This window comes from Peromyscus californicus, unplaced genomic scaffold (assembly GCF_007827085.1).
Source record: "Peromyscus californicus insignis strain IS unplaced genomic scaffold, ASM782708v3 Scaffold_4__1_contigs__length_199733344, whole genome shotgun sequence".
Classification (NCBI taxonomy): domain Eukaryota; kingdom Metazoa; phylum Chordata; class Mammalia; order Rodentia; family Cricetidae; genus Peromyscus; species Peromyscus californicus.
Window position 1 is genome coordinate 181,102,418 of NW_026294562.1, and position 9,571 is coordinate 181,111,988.

Sequence of the window (9,571 nt, forward strand, 5' to 3'; positions counted from 1 at the left end):
TGCTCCTGGATTCTTCCCCGAAAATAATCTCTTGAATGAGGTTTGGGTGAGACCATCTTTTGTCAGAAGTAAGCAGAGCAGAGAGGGAACATTAGCCACAGTGGAGCCACAGTGGAGCAGAGCAGAGAAGAGAAGAAATGTAACACTTTCCCTGGGGGAAACATTCCCCTAAAAAGAATAGTTGTTACATTAGGGAAAGCTTTCCCTGGAGCAGGGATGTATCCTGCTATGCTTAAGTTCACTTTGAGCTATTCCTTTGCTCTCAACAGCCAAGATCCCTTTCCATCCAGCTGCAACACTTACAAAAAAACACCTACATTGCTTTTTTCATGTAACCCACCATCCCATACCAACAAACACCTTCCTCTTCCAGGTGTTCCAGTTGCTTTTTAGCCCTTACTCAGAAAAAGCATGGCAGAGAATGCTAGAAGCCCAGGATTCTGCAGAGACTGTTGCCAGGAGGAAGAAGCTTCAGAAACAGTCACACTCATTATACTTGTGGATGAAGAGAGAAGGCAGCCAGATTCAATGACTAACAACTTCAAATTATAAGAAGGGAGGCAAGATACAAAGAATGCTCATGTGTGAGACCAGAGTGAGATACAAGATGAGCACCCAAACAACAGGGGTTACCCCTCAAGTGATTACTACTACTGGCAGCCTCCAATTACAATCATCTTCATGATGAACAGAAGACTACTGCTTCTGGAAGTTCACCATGATACTTCCCACCACTCTAAGGATACAGGTTCACCCTAGTCCAAGAATCAAACCCTACCAAAAAGGAATGAAAAGCAGAGAAGGGAGATGTGAGTCCTGCCTGGACCAACACAGATTAAGGAAGGCATCTAGGAGATGAAACCCAAAGAGAAGATTCTTGGAGTTCATCATCCAAGGTGATCTCATTACACTCAGCCCTGTCCTTCATTCAAGACACTCACAATGAGCCCTTTGATCTCTTCCTTGGGTCATGGACTGATGATGATGGCTCATAAACAAGATCAACTGATACAGTTTCGCACCGAAATTCCCTCCTCCCATGTGGTCCTCTCCTTCCTGTCCAAGGCTACTGACTGTGTGTCCAGTGTATGCTGAAAGCACACTCACTCCTGGAAGGTGACACCTCATAGGAAGAATAGACACAGCTTCATCGATGATCGTTCTAAGAAGCTCTGCCAATACCCTGGACTAAACCTCATGAAAGGGGGACTTCCATGTCAGGATTGCCTTCTTTCACTATCACACACCTCTGTCTCCATGGCTACTGTTGGTCTCCTGGCATCCTCTCTGACCAATCCCATCTGTTAGCTCAGAATCTGAACTTCGCATTGGCTGCTGCACCGTTTATGATATCATTCTCCCTCCAACCCAACCTACCAACCCTGGTAGGTTCTTGTGATTGCCATGCCAATGCCTGTAAACAAATTTGGATCATCACAGGTCTCCTGTGACCAGTAAGTGCTGTCTGATACAGGACACACTTGCGACTCAGGTCAGCTGATCAGACAAGGACAACCAATTCTCTTTCTCCATTGTACTCTGGATTGCTGACACTCTCCCTCTGACCATGGCAGGTAAGGAAAGAAATTTTAAGACATTAAAAAATATGAGATCATTTCTCCCTTATTTTTACTTAACTTTTAAATTTTTGTGTAATCGGTATATTATTGATGCTGATAGAGATATCTGGTATTGAATGTCACATTTAGATTTGGTTCTTCCTGGGGTTAGAATATATGGATATTAAAAAAGGACAAATTGCAGATATGACCCTGGAGGTACACAAAGGCAGTTAGGAACTGCATGTTACAGATAACCACAGATTAAATAAAAAGACACAAGACATTGTCACATCCCAACCCATTACTATGCAGCCACACTGTTGAGATTAGTCTAGGTAATGGTTTCCTATCACATGTAGAAAACAATGTCCAGCTCTAGTCCCTGGCTCTTATACTCTATCCAGCCCATCTTCCACAGCATTCTCCACAACTTTTGGTTGTTTTGGATGTTAACAACATGGGCGGGGTACTCCACAGTCAGTTGTTCCCTGGACAAGAACTGACACAGCAGTGTGTGCAGAAATTTTCACATGGATTCCCTACTAGGAGAGTTACAAGAAATTAACAATTACTGTGGAAGTGTTCATTGAAGAATCAATTTAACCAACTTTTAATTAAGAAGTGTTCATTGAAGAATCAATTGAACCAAATTTAATTAAGAAACAATCTTATTCAGAGATGAACCCTTTACTACATTAGAAATCCCAAAATGTCACTTGAAACATAGAGACTCAACATGAAATGTTATCAGTAGGTTGTATTCATGCAGTCATATTGGATGTGTACTGAATTTATCCAAAAAATAAGAAGTATTGACTTACATAAAAAGTAGTGGGGAGGTAGATGATGAAGGGATTCTTAGTTAAATACAGTTCTTATCTATGAAAATCCTGATACATCATTTCATTAAGAAAGCTCAGAGTAGAGCCAAGCCTGGTGGACATGGAAAGAACCTATAATGCCAGCACTCTGATGCAGAGGTAGTCCAGTCTGTGTGATTTCAAGGCCAGACTGATCTAGGTAGAGATTCTCTCTCTCTGTATAGAGGAAGATCTGCACAGAACAGGACAAAGGCACAGGCATGAGAAGCTGTCTAAGGTTCTCCTACTTTAAACCCTTCTGTTCTGGGACACAGGTGTGAGGCAGTACCACAGCAGGTATCAGAGCAAGACAAAGCAGGGCAAAGAAATGTGTTGTCTAGGTCAGAGCAGGGGTCAACGTGGATCAACTAGGAAGTGCATGCCCACACAGGAAGAACAGGCAGCTCATCAAATGAGTGTCACCCTATCCATTACCAAGAATCATTCTGAACCATTTGTTTGGGATATGTGAGGGAAAATAGGTCTCAGACTCTCCCAAACAGGACAAACTGCCAATAACAAAGCTCCTCACAGGAAGCCACACAGATTCCAACTCAGTGTTCTTCCCAATTTCCCCTTCCATCCTACAGAAAATTTCCAACGTGCACCTTTCTTTGGGACAGAATATTCCTTGCAGCCTTCTGCACCTGTGCTGTGGAATGCTCCACCCTTAGCAGGAAGTGTGTGCAACTTCTCCAGGGTCTCCACCCCAGCTGTGAGTTCAGAACGGCTCCTGCCATCAGACTCCAGCACTTGTTGCCAGCAGCTCATGGACAGTACCTACCCCTGCTTACCAGCTGGCACAACCATGGTGACTGCGCTGACTGACCAGGGCCAGAGCTCTGCCTCAGCACTCTCCTATCCAGGTGGTCTCCAGTGGGATCCCACGGGAAGCACTGACAGGAGGAGAACTGCATTCCGGGACTTTACTGTAACTGTCATTGACCAGAATACCACATTCTCCTATTTTTCTATGACAGCCCAGGGTGACAATATTTTAGATCCCAATTCCTTAGTCCTCTCATATCCAGTAATATCTGCCAGCCTTGTTCAGGCCACACCACCACAGGTGCCAAATCAAGGATACACCCTGGCACCTTCCTACCAGGAGGGCAGCCAGGTCTATTACAATGATGTCAACAGCCTGGGTCCTCTGATGGCTGAAGAACTCAGGCAATGGCTGCAGTCCTGTGGCTCTGTGTCCTACTCTGGGGGTCAGGCCTCTGCCCTGCAATGAGGGATGGTAGTGATGCCAAAGGAGATTCAGCCAATGAATGTCCAAATACCCTTCACCACCTCTGCCATCTACTATCCCACACCTGCTCAAGACATGACAGACACCAGTCTTCAAGGTGAGTAAAGCCAGGAGGGGAGGAGTGAGATCAGCACTTAAAGCAGACACAGTTCGACCTTTCAGCAGTGGATGTCCTCAGGGAGAAAGGATGGGAGTCCTGAGAGCCTGGCTCACCATCCCCATCTTCAGTCTCTATAATGACTGCCAATGCAGGTCAATGAGTGGCACCCATCCTCCATTAAGACATGTCCAAGAACACCACTACAGACACACACATCACTGACCTAGCTTATCAGTCCCATGCACCATTACACAGCAATCACCTCCTGCCTAATCTATTCCTCAGGGCTCTAGAGGACACCAAGGCCTTTCTGTTTGGAAATACTTTATTTTCTCTGGGTTCAATTCTGACTCCAGAGCAGTGCAACTCCAAATCTGTCCTAGAGGAAGTATTACTCGCATATTCCAAGTGCTGGCCCTGCCATTCTCTTACAAGCATAAGTGCATTGAGCGTCCTGTATACCCGGTGTACCAGTGTACAACTGCTAAGTTGGGCAAAGCTTCTCTCTCTCTCTCTCTCTCTCTCTCTCTCTCTCTCTCTCTCTCTCTCTCTGTGTGTGTGTGTATGTCACTCTCTCTCTCTACTCTCTCTGTTTCTCTCTGTCTGCAGTGTACAATTGCTAAGTTAGGCAAAGATTTTCTCTCTCTTCTACCTCTACCACTCACCATGCCCATCCTTCTCTCTCTCTCTCTCACTCTCATTCTCTCTGTTTCTTTCTCTCCCTCTCCTTCTCCCTCTCTCTCCCCTTTTCTTTTGCTATGGCTATTCAGAGGTGATCCAAGGCTATGCATGATCACTAGAATATTTTCTAAACTACAAACATAACACAAGCTAAAGATTTCACCTTCTTAAACCAATTTTCACATCATTAATAACACGATTTTGAAATGTGGAGCCGGAGGAAATCCAGGGTTGTAGAATTTATTGCGTTGCAGGAGTGAGGAACTGGGTTTGGTTACCTGAACCCATTTAGAAAGTCAGGCAACTGGGGGCATTTGAGTATTGCTGAGAGTTGGAAGACAAGGGTAAGTTCTTGAAAATTGTGGACCAGACAACCTGCCTGATAGCAAACTTCCACGGAAATGAGGGTCACTCTTACAGAGACATGGGAAAGGCAAGGGAGGACCACACCCCAAGGGAATTCTGTCACCTCCCCATGATCACTATGCATGCACACAACACACAAACACCGAAGAAAACACAAACATCTGAGAAAACATGGTATCACATGGTTACCAGAAATAAGACAGTAGTCACAAGTCTCCCAAAAGAGGTGCCTTGCCGCCTGTGCTACTCAAGCAGAGCTCATAGGAATGCCTTCCCCACTGCTGTAGGGGTCTGAGTACTGAGGTGCACTGAAAAGTGGGGAGCACCTCACTTACCAGGCACTGACTTCTTCTTTGACTCTTTTTCAGTGGTGAAAATGGAGACATCCCTGGGATTGACAGATTCAGGCCAGACATTCTGTCTGCTGTAGAATACAGACCTCTGCAGTGCCTACACCCACGATGTCCAGAAGACACCACCTGTTCATGGGGACTGGTCATTAACTGCTCCCATGCACAGTTTTTTGGAATTCCTGCCCTTGCCTCCTGCTCCGAACTTGGAACAAACAAAGAATAACGACGTGGATTTGATCACAGCTGATCTATCAACTCCTCTGGATGCCTATGAGGACATAAAATTAAACCAAGACCCAACACTTCTCTCTTTAGCACATGCCAACATGCAGCAGGCCCTGGACTACACTGATTCAGGGAGTCTAAAACAGAAGCTTTATCCTGACAATGCTACCTTGGGAAACAGATGTCCTGGGTCAGGATGAGCCAGGGGTGATGCAGAGTGTGATGGACTCCAGCATGGACTTTGCAGACATGACTACACTGGTGGCAGATATTCACCTTCCCTGACTCTTCAACTCAGTCACTGACATGAACCCATTCCAAGTTCCCACAGCAACCCATACCAAAGACATCAGGAGGGATCGGGACGAGGAAAGCATCATCAGTGTGCCATTGGACCACGTGAAAAAGAATGGCCAGAAAGTCTTGGAGATGCTTGATGGACCTTCTCAGGCCAGAATCCATTCAAGGACCTGGTGGAGGGAGTAGAGGCTGTGGGCAGTGATGGGTCCAGTGAAGGATCTATTGACAACATGCCCAAGCACATAGAGGGCAAAGCCCAGAAAGCCACACCTAGCATGCCCTGCAGAGCTACAGCTCAGGTTCAAGACAAGACCAAGAGAACCAGAGAAAACAACTCCAAGAAAATAGAGGAGCTTAAGCAGTCAAGGAACAGTGTCAAGGAGGAAGAAAACATCACCAAGCCAAAGAACCAGAGGAAGAGGGATCCACCCGAGCTCAGCCATGACAGCTTTAAAAAGCCTGGAACTCATCTCAGCATGCACATGCTAGAATCCGTGCAAGTCTTTCACCCACTGGGGAAGAAGAGTGAGAAGAAAACTGGCATCTCCTCCTCCCAGGCTCAGCTAAACCTCAGTAGCAACAAAGATCCCAGGACAGGCCCAGTCACCACATCCTTTCTGGATGTGCCATGTGATGGCTGAGGCCCTCTTAAATCCTCAGCAATGCTCAGAGACCAGAGAGAAATGCTCACAGGGATTGTCCATCTCCATCACAGTATGAGCTGCCCCCACCTGGGAAGGTCAAGTTAGTACCTCTGCCTTTTCCAGCCCTGGACAAGCCACAAGCAAAACTGGTTTCTAGAAAGCCTCTCTCCCTGGATTCATGCAGAGCCCTCTACCCCCCTACCCTGCAGTATACCCTGTGAGGCCTCATTCCCACTCGGCTCAGGTTTCCACACTCAAGCCATCTAAACCAGCTCCTGCCAGCACTTCTTTGATGGCCTCTGACAAGCCAGTTCTGCCTATTGCTACCAGTGCCACACGAGCTAACACAAGAAACCCCATCCATTCTTTCACTGGGCCTCAGCGAGCTGCCTCTTGGCCTGGACCCTACAGGGCATCATCTCACACTTCACTCCACAGGGAGCTTGCCTCTGCTGACAAGAATAAGGCCCCATCACCTCACAAACTTCAAATCCAAAATCTGCTGCAAGACTTCAGCCGCCAACCAATTCCATGGAGGAAAGTCCACATTCCAGGGCCAGTCATCTCACAGCCCATCACAGAAGAGCAGAGACCAGAGAGGGAGGCCATGAAGAGGCAGGCTCAACGGGAGAGAGAGAATGCTGCCAAGTACACCTCTCTGGGCAAACCACAGCTCTTCCTTCAGAGGAAGAAGGATATGGAAATTTCCACATATTATGGCTATGTCATGTAAGGGCTGCCCTGGACTTTGGAACACAGTACTATTCAACATAGACAAGGTTAGATCCAGACACAGATATACAAGTATATATTGGATTTAAAGACTTGGATGTATGTGTACATATGTAGCTACATATGCAGTCAAGGTGATTAATATGTACATCCCAGGATTTATATATAAATTGTCAGACATAATTTCTATACTTATAAATATTTAAAGACACTAAGTGACTGGAGAAGCTAAAGTCAGTTATATTTCATCCATGAATAATTATATATAGAGTGATTTGATGGTTTCTTCATACCTTAGCTATTATTAATTTATGTTGCCAAAGTGGATATGTTTTCCATAAATACATCAAATGCTATAATTCAGTGATAGTGTTTATTTAAGATAAATGTATCTAGCCAAAATCTGTAGTGGAATTAAAATTATTCTCCTTGACTTTTATTTTTCACTATACTGGTTTGATAAGTTTCCTATAGTGTATACTGTATAGTGAACATATACCTGCTCTTGCCACACTTACTCCCATTGGAAACACTCACTCCAGCACTTTAATCACTATTGGTCTGGGACTGAGCACCTCCAGGAATTTCATGATGAGATACAGGATTCCATGTATACACACTATCAAGCACCCAACTTAAAGAGAAAATATATTATGTAGACTATCTTCCTGAGATTGATTTCATTTGATTACTATTTTTATCTTAAGTTGTATCCATCCTTGAAATTATGAATTTAATACTTTAATTCATTTTGTGTATGTGTGTGTGTGTGTGTTTGTGTGTTGTCCACTCGAATTCCTGTGGAACACATATGCGAGGTGCCCACAGAGGCCAGAAGAGGGCATCAGACCTCTAAGGTCTGAAATTAAGAGACATTGAAAGCTAGCAGGATGCAAGCCTGGGGACTCCGCAAGAAAAGCAAGTGTCCTTATCTACTGAGCCATCTCATGAGCCTCAGTTGAATCTACACACTGCAAACAACATGACTTCATTTTCTCTATGGTTGAAAAGACTTCCCGTTCTACGAACATCCCATTTTCTTCACCCATGGCAATGCTGTTGGACACCATGCTTGGTTCCCTAATATTGTTGAAATGGTGCTGCAATCAACACTGATGGGCAAGTACATCTCTAATATATTGAGTTCTCTGGAAAGGCATATATGAACCTTGCGGTGGGCCAGGTTTAGGCTTTTGGAGGATCCTCCACACTGACATCCAGTCAGGCTGGAAATCTTTCCATCCTCAGCATTGTATAGCATTCCTTTCTGTGAACTCTCTCAGTGGTGGCTGTCATTTCTTTGCTAGTTGGCCTTGGATGGCATCTAGGAGGGTCACTATGCATTTCCCTGGTTCCTCCTCCATCTGAACCTTTGTATGTCCTCACTCTCCTTTTTATGAAATAGGGGAGGACTGTCTTTCTCTTTGCCCTTTACTACCTGGGTTGCCTGATTTCTTATGATTTATGCATTTTATCTAATTCTATATAATTTAGATATTAATACACTTACTGAGGTAGCAATAGCAAAGATGTCCTCCTGTTCTCTAGGATCCCCTGTCGAATAACTGTTTCTTTTTTTTCTGGCAACAAATGCTTTACTTCCCTGAGAGACCATCTGTCAACTACAGCCAGGATTTCTTGAGTGTCTGATGTGTTGCTCCATTCTGGCATGTCTGTGAACATTCAACACTTTTGCATACTCTGTGCTCTAATATTATCAGGGTTATTCACACTATTGCCTCTGAGGCACTTGGCACTTCTTTGAGAGGGTGACACACAGGAAATATAACTCATTGATTTGTTAATTTGCTTTTAGATTCTTGAGACAGGTTCTCTCTCCATAACTCATTCATTCAATAAAACAATTGTCTTCCCTCTAGACCTGGAACTCTTCAGTCACAGGAGATATTCTGGTGGATTGCAATACAAGATAAGAATTCCCTTCTGTGCATGTGTACACATATCAAATTGGAGAGTTATTGCAAATATATTTAACAACTGTCCTTTCTCTGTACCAGTGTATACATCTCTCTTGAATATTACTATGTGGGGGAGACAGCCAACAACCTAACCATTCTCACTCAAAATGATGGAAGAGCCTGCTTGGTCTATGAAAGTCAGCCAACTGGCTATCAGAAAGGGGGTTCCAGCTCCAGGCAACTCGGAAATTTTCCTATCCTGCAAATCATTCAGTTTGACCCTTTACTACTTCTTGCTCACAACTTACAACAGGATCACAATAACTTTCATATTTTAGGAGGTACTAAGGAACTTCATGGCCAACATCTCCTGAGGTTTAAGCCCTCCTCTGCCACTTATCATTTAGCAGGCATCTGTCTTTAGGGAGTGCCTTTTTCGACCCATGCAAGATACCATCTTTCAAATTATTTAACTTACATTAACTTTTCTTGGAGATGCTGTCCCAAAACAATATCTTATCATATTTTTTGTTATCTTTTGAAAGCTTTTTCTTTTGTAAAGAGGGACAGAGGT

At 44.4% G+C, this 9,571-nt stretch overlaps 1 pseudogene; it reads left to right on the forward strand.

Moving 5' to 3' along the window:
- Nucleotides 1-1,567: 1,567 nt before the first annotated feature.
- LOC128124137 (uncharacterized protein C2orf78 homolog) lies at nt 1,568-7,079 on the forward strand (annotated as a pseudogene).
- Nucleotides 7,080-9,571: the final 2,492 nt, after the last annotated feature.